Source organism: Marmota marmota, unplaced genomic scaffold (assembly GCF_001458135.2).
Source record: "Marmota marmota marmota unplaced genomic scaffold, marMar, whole genome shotgun sequence".
NCBI classification, from domain to species: Eukaryota; Metazoa; Chordata; class Mammalia; order Rodentia; family Sciuridae; genus Marmota; species Marmota marmota.
The window spans coordinates 20048716-20056693 of record NW_026000229.1 but is presented as its reverse complement, the minus strand read 5'-3'; positions in this window follow the sequence as shown (position 1 = coordinate 20056693).

Sequence of the window (7978 nt, the reverse complement as noted above, 5' to 3'; positions counted from 1 at the left end):
TGGGGGGGGGGGTGCAGGACAAAGAGGGACACCATTCTAAGTGGCGAGCTCAAGTCCTGGAGTCCCACAGACCAGGTTCTGTACCTGGGCCCTGCCAAGGACAGGTCACATGATCATGGGCCAACTATTGCTCTTCTGGTCCATTTCCTCATCTTAGTATGTAACATTCCCAACTCATGGTGGATCAAAGGATGAGGGCACCCAATATGTGGTAGGGACCCAATGTGGTAGCCATTGGGATTTTACCATTTTCAGCTTTAAAGGGGATGACTTTTTTTTGTTTTGTTGTTGTTGTTCTTTGTGACCCTGTCTGGGTGGGAATTCTCTTATTTATTTCATAGACCCTTCTCTCTTTTCCCCTTGTAGGGGGTTAGAAAATGAAAAATAGCTCAAGCATCTGGCATCCATGTTCAGAAAAAAGAATCATTTCTGTTGAGGCATATGGTGTGTGTGTGTGTGTGTGTGTGTGTGTGCGTGCGTGTGTGTGTGTGAGAGAGAGAGAGGAGAGTGTGTTTGTGCAGTGTGTATATGTGCATATATGTGATGTACATGTGTGTACGTATGGGGGTGTCTATGTGTGTGTGTGTGTGTATATATATATATATATATATATATATATATATATATATATATGGGCTGTGTGTGCATTCATGAGTCTGGTAGCCCAGCTCTCCCACTCCTCTTTATTTTGAAATGATATTCACCTGTTGTTGACAAACCATCTTTGTCTTTTTCAGATATTGCTCTGTCTACAGAGATGGAAATCTTTGCCCAGATTCAATAAGGCAGAAAATCAATTAAGGTTTTCATTTTCTGCTTAGCCTCAAAAGACATGATGCTGATAAAAGGCCTAAGTAAAGAAAGTGTGTACAGATTCCTGGAGGTTTCCTTTTGGGTTCGATGTTTTGGGGAAAATAAAATGGAAAAGAAAAACCTTATATATCCTACTGAAAACCTAAATGCATTCCCCCCTGTTTTTTCTTAAAAAAAAATTAAAGCCATGACACTCTATTTTGATTAATATGGACAATTCCAACAAAAGAAAGACACCTCAAATTTTAAAAGAAGACCCTAACTAAACCTAACAGCTTGGCTTTTAAATGGCTACATTTAAATATTTCGTTCTCTGTTCATTTCCAAACCTGGGCCATAAATCACCCTTATGAACACAATGGCCTGTGCCTATAGCAATTTATCATTTGGATAATGTCACCTGGTCAGGTGTGCATTAATTTATGCCTCACATTAGTACTCCAGTTGGCTGGAATCTTCCCTCTCATCTGCCCATCTCCAGCAGCAGACCCTGAGGACCAACTGACCAATTGGGCATGGTGAAGACACGGACCAGCCTGTGCAATCCCTCCTTCTCAGGGGAGGTGGAAGAAGGTGATGGCAACAGAGCAGGGCCTCTTAATGTTTACTGTCCCAGGATGCAACCTATTATGAAATGTTCACCAAGCCCAGGGGGAAAAGGAGGAACATGGGTGCAACCTGTGTGTCAGGTTTTCTCACTCCGAGGAACATGAAGGACTGAGCCGCATGGAGAAGAAGGGGACAGTGCCCTCGAGGTGGCATCTGAGTGGAAGGGATGCCAGGGTGGCTGTGCTGAGTTGAAGTCCTAACTTTTCTGCTCACTGCATGTCACCTTGGTCATGTTACATCATTTTCCTGGGTCTCAGGCAACAAAAAGATGTCCAAGATCTTGCTTCCCCACATTCTAGACTCTGATTCAAGAGGAAACATGGCCAGTTTTTAGGAGATCCACTTGTTATTGCTACTCACAACCCCCATGACTATATTTTCTCCAGTTACCCGCAAAGACCCAGGACAACTTTATGTGTTTGATCCCTAACATGGAGAATTGGCATTTATACCTTGGATGGGGGAATCCACGTGCTGTGAGAATTAGCCCAAACACCTTCCAGTATTAGTGGGAGCAGTCAACATGTGTTTTCTTGACATTAGCTATTATACATAATTAGTGAATAAAACAATGTCATTTAAGGCTTCATACAACCTCTGGAGACCCACAGTAATCATTTCCACTTCAAGAATGAGAAACTGAGGCTCAGAGAGGTAACTTTCCCAGGATCACACAAGGATGACAGAATCTGAATCAGAACCCAGAGTCCTCTGACTCCAAAGAGTGCTGTGTCCACAGTGCTGGAACTAGCAAGTTCATGGGCCAGGGTCACTTAAGATGTGGCTAAGTTAAGTCTGACTACTTAAGCTCCTTTGGTGATTAAGATCTGTGTTAGCCAAGAGGAACTACAAATATTTTTGAATTTCCATAAACAAGGGGTGTGACTATAAAATTACATATGGATGAGATTAAACAACTGATTTCAAGAGCCACACACACAAAAATTAGTCTTGTTGCATTTTAGGCAGGTTTTACATATTTGAATTGTAAATTTAGAGATCCTTTCTCAGTTAATATCTCTCTATAAGCCTGTGATCATGGCTTTTAAAACTAAAATAGGCTCTTTCAACAGAAGAAACCAAAAACCTAAAATCCAGATTCCTCCATTGTTCTTTTAAAAACACAGTCATTGGCCTCTTTATAGGTGTAGCTTTAAAAATGATTTCTACTTTACCCATGTAAATCAAGGGAAAGGAATTCCAAGCCATAGCTTTTAAATGCACCAGTTTTGTTTAGGGCGTGAAAATTGTGAGATCCCATGGTTCCAGGGTGATGAATCACTGCTTCCACCAGTCACTTCCCCAAAATGAAGCCCAAGTCATCCCAAGCTCCTCTCTGTCCCCCACTGCCCCCCCCCCACCCCTTAGCAGCCATCCCCTCTCACCATGACGCCACTCTCCTCTGACAGGCCAGGGAACACCTGCCAGAGGGTGACTTCACCATCCCCAGTCACTCTGACAACAGCCCAAATAAAACCCTGTCATTTAAACCATAAACAACATCCAACCAGGCTGGGGAGTTCAGACACAGTCATAAAGGCCAGAGAGAAAGAGGAAAGAGGGCTGTTGCCACAGAGAAAACCCAGGTTCCAATACTTTTGACTGACAGTATATTGTCTTACCCTCTCTGATCCTATTTTCTATTGTAGGATAGAGTAATAATAGGATCCAATTCATTGGGTTGGTGAGATGCTGAGTATTTATTTAAAACAGGCCCTAGGTAGCACTCAATCCAGGAAAGCTGAGAGTATATTGTTTATTAATATAGGACTGTATTAGTGACCATTCTAGAGCCCAACAGGCTCCTCTCACTGTGGCAAACCAAGCAGCATACCATTAACAAGGATGTGAAAGAGGCTTGGGTTCGTGTTCAGATTATGTCACTGGTCAGATGGGGGTAAATCACATTACATGGTGTCAGTTTCCAATTCTGCCAAATAAGAGTGTGGATGGAGGCCTCAGGGTTCCCCTTATGCTTCTACAACATGCTATCTTTTCCTCTTCCCATTGTTCAACCCTGGGGCATTAGTGCAAGCAGTAGAGTTTTACATTTCAGGAACCCCCGAGCCCTTCCCTTCAGAGTGCTGACTCCTCCATCCAAGATCCCAAGCCGCCTCCTCCCCCCAGAATGTGGAGGGTGGACTGGGCTGGGTTGGGGGCACTGGGAATCCCTGGTGAAACCTCCCTCTTGAGTGCTCCAGCCAATTTCACTGCATCTTTAATAAGCATTTGAGGCAGTGATGTGCTGCTTTGAAATTTTCCTTTCAGTAAGGAAAGTCAGAACTGTCAGAAGGAGTCTAACTCTTCTGCTTTTGATTTCCTGATAAGAGCCCAAGAGAGGAAAAATGCAAGGGGTTTTTAAAAAATCTGCAGGGGCAAGGAAAGTACATACTTGGCTGCTGGCCGGCCACTGAGCCTGAGCGAAAAAGCACCCACAATTGACGTGTTCTGACTATAAGCTTGCCTCTGTGCAAGAGTGTGCACCTTCACCCATCAAGAGCAGCAGCACACAGACTATAAATCTAGGCCAGACGAGCGGTGAATGGTTACAACTTCTTTTACCAGCTCTTCTGGAACACCACTCTTTCAATATGACTTTTAGATGGTCTTTACTGTTGTCTCTCCCAGAGAGTGGCAGTGGTGATGAGAATAATAACCACTCCTGGTATCTGTAAGCCTTCACGGTTTCATAGAGTGCTTTCATCTACGTACTCTCCTTTGATCTCCAGAACAATGCTACAGAGTAGGCAACATGGTATTATTATTCCCATTTTACATATGGGAATAAAACCAACATGCTTTGTGAGGTTAAGGACCAGCAGGTCAGAGCTAGGAATGGAGTCAGGGCTTCCTTGCTGTGCACCATGTCCCCTGTCCATTATTTGGAGTATGTCAAGAAAGAAAAGAAAAGAAAAGAAAGAAAGAAGAAAGGAAGGAAGAAAGGAAGGAAGGATGGAAGGAAGGAAGAAAGAAAGGAAGCAAGCAAGCAAGCAAGCAAGCCCAGAGTTAAGAGCGAGGGTCTCTGGTTTTCAGTTTTGATTGTGTTCTCTCTGAGGTGGGGACCATGGACCTGCCACTTCTTTGTAGTGAGGTTCCTGTCTATAAATTGTCCTTCAGCTCTAAATTCGGTAAATAATTCCATGTCTCCTTGGAATGACCAGACTGACTGACATCAGATTTAGATTGGTAAATTGCATGTCATAGTGGCCTGGATTGCCACAATTTTGGAGGAAATGTGTATAGTTAATCCTGATTCTTTTTTAATATTCATTTTTTAGAAGTTACACTTGCACATTATTTGAAGAGACAATTCTACAAAGAAAAAAAAACACAGTCCCTCTCTACATTTCTCATGTCCCCAGAGCAACCACTCTCAACTCCTTGCATGACTCTTTTGATATTTACCTCCACGTCTCTAAATAACAAGTTTATGTAACTACTTCTTAACTTTTCTGCATTAGGCTTTGTCTAATGACCTTCCAACGACAGATGGAAAATGAGGTTTTAGCTTTCTTTGAAGGACCCCCCACCACACACATGCACATTTCCTGTCCTCTGTCCTGCCAGTACAGTTCTGTCACAATATGAGTTGGATCCATAGTCTATGCATCTGTTCTATGACAACATAAATGCTATCTATTCACTGCTGTGTCATTCACATAGGAAGAGTCATATAAATTTCTGTATAATATTGTGTTTTTCCTGATGTTAATAATTCACTTTTTCATTTGCTTAATTTTCTCCCTACTTATTACTTATTTAGTCCTAACATATTCAAACACACAGGTATTTTATCAATTTCACCTTCTTGAGGTCATTTCCTCAGGATCCTTCTGATTTGTTCCCATCTGGGCTGGTTTTTCCCTGGACTTTTGCATGTCTATTGTCTTGTGATTTCTCTGTCCCATGATCCTGGGGACTCTCTGGACTATTTTGTGGGTCTATTTGTTTCTTAGGGCTTCCTATTTTTTTTCTTATGCCTTCTTTTTTGATGATGAATCCTTTCAGTAGTTTCCTGAGAATGTGTATGAGGTAAAATGTTGGAGACTTCATGTGTCTGCAAATGTTTTAATTCTAACATCACTTATACTTGCTGGTTTGGTTAGTTAGAAGATTCTACACCACAAGTCATGTTTTTTGAGTTGTTGAAAACCTTGCTTCATGGCCCCCTGGTTTCCAAAGTTGCTTTGGAGGAGTCTAATACTAGTCTTATTCACGATCCTTTATATAAAACCTGCTCTTTCTCTTTGGAAACCAAGGATCTGCTTTCTTGTCTTTGGTGTTCTGTAACCCTCACAATGAGCCTGTCTTGCCATGAATCTAGTTTTAACCCTTTATATGGGGCATTTGAGAGATCCAATGGGAAATTTCAGTTTGGGGAAATTTTCCTGAAATATCTCTTGGGTTATTTTATCCTTTCCACCACCTACACTTTCTTTCTGGTTTTCATTTCTACTTTTACATTTTTAAGTCATTACAACTCATTATTGTTTTTGAATACCCCTTTTAAAGAAAATTATTCTTTCTTCATGAATGTTATCTTCACTTACCTCTCTGTTAAAGTAGGGTTATTTCCTTTCTCCTCTCCCCTAATTTTTTCTCCTCCCATCAATTTCTATTTTATTAAATGGACCACTTTTTAAAAAATGTGTATTTCACATTAGATGCTTTATTCAAGTACCTGGTGATTCTTAGTTATGTAGACATATTGAAGAGTGGAGCACTAAAAAACTCAGTATGATTTCTGGGTTCATTCACTGTTGGAATAATTGATTGGGGAACTCCAATGCCAGTTTTTATTACTAGTTTTTTTTTTTCTTTTTGGTGTATGTGTATGGTGCTGGGGGCTGAACCCAGGGTCTTGTGTACCAGTGCCTGGGTTTTTTGGTTTTTTAAAATCCCTTTGAATGGTCAGATATCTCAGAGACCATTCCAGTTCCTGACTCAGGGTATACATCTGGCTACTATGGTGTTGGAGACAAATCCAAGAAAAAAAGCAGGAAGTCTCCAATTAAATACATGGACACACTATTAACTCCACTCTTGGTACGCGGTGTTTCAAGTCTAGAGACACCATTTCACATTATCCAAAGAATAGTTCTCCAGTCAGGGGAGGGTTAGGGCAGTTTTCCAGAATGGATCTGGGATTCAAACTGCTTCTGGAAACAGACTTTTAATCAACAACCTAATTTGAGCCTATCAGCTCCATTTTCAGAAGTAACTGGTAGCATCAATTCTTGAACCTCTGTGGCACTGGATTCTGTGATATTATGGGTTCTCCCAATTGCTGGCATGAGATTCAGCCTTCTCACGTCTGGTAACTCAGCAGCCTCTATTCCATCAGCTTTCCAATTTCCAAAATATCATTGCTCATATATTTTCTCCTGTTCTTTTTGGCTTAGTGGGTTATCCATTTCAAAGACTCCCACAAATCATTTTAGTGTATTTCAAGAAGAGAAGAGGGTAAAATACGTGTGTTTAATCTGCTATCTCTAACCATTCTCTTTAAGCTCCTGCTTTCTGTGTTTAACATAGTAAAATAATCAAATACTCTTTGGACTAACAGTATAAAAATACTGTCTGAAAAGAAATCTTAATCCATGGGGAAAACTGACAGTTTATTTGTGTCATTTATGATTGTCCACATCTCAATTCTCATTGCTACCTAGTACATATCTGTAGGCCTGGCTGTGACCAGAGGATTTATAATCTGTCCCTTTCAAGTATCTGTTTGACTGTTGATCCACAGTGAACAATGCACAAAGCCAGTCCAGGACCAAAGTATCTTAATTTCATTCACTGTCTCTTGAGCAGCTGACTACTTTCCATCTCAGATTATTCATGGAAGTTGAATCATTTGCATGTCCAGTATCTTAACACTGAAATGGTAAATTTCCAGTGAACACCTTTCTACTCTTCACTGTACACCAAGGATGTGCAAGTGAGCTCTGTCTACTCAAATCCTGTGAAACCTGCAGATGGCAAAGACAAAATCTTCATGCACTCCCATTTTTAAGGCAGTGAGAATCTAGGCAAGCTATGTTTTAGGAGCTCCATCCCCAGTGGGGAGTAGAGTCTGTTGACTGAAATATGGTTTCAACATGAGTCACACTCTATTGTAACCTTTGCTCATCTTTCCCTCAGTCTGCAATCAAAATCCCAGCATGCCTTGTGGCTCAGCTTAGAGACTCTAATTGGTCACAGTCAAGGAAAAGAAACTACTCTAGAATATTATATCTTTATTATATTTATTTATCAAGTCAGCTCTAATAATAATGTTTTATACATTATAGCTTATAAAGTACTTTCTACCTTTGCTGTCTTATTTTATCATTGAAATGATCTTGAGAAGTAGCATAAGTAGCATAACTTCACATATGAGAAAGTCAAAGCTCAGAGAACTAAGGCATCATATTCAAGATTGCTCAGTAAGGTGGTGGAAGAAGTGTCCCTTGAGCATAGGTCTTCAAAATTGCACTTAACTTTGATTTTCTGTTATATTCTTAGGTAAATATTCAATAGTTGGTAGCACTCAGTTCCATGCTATGGGGCGGGG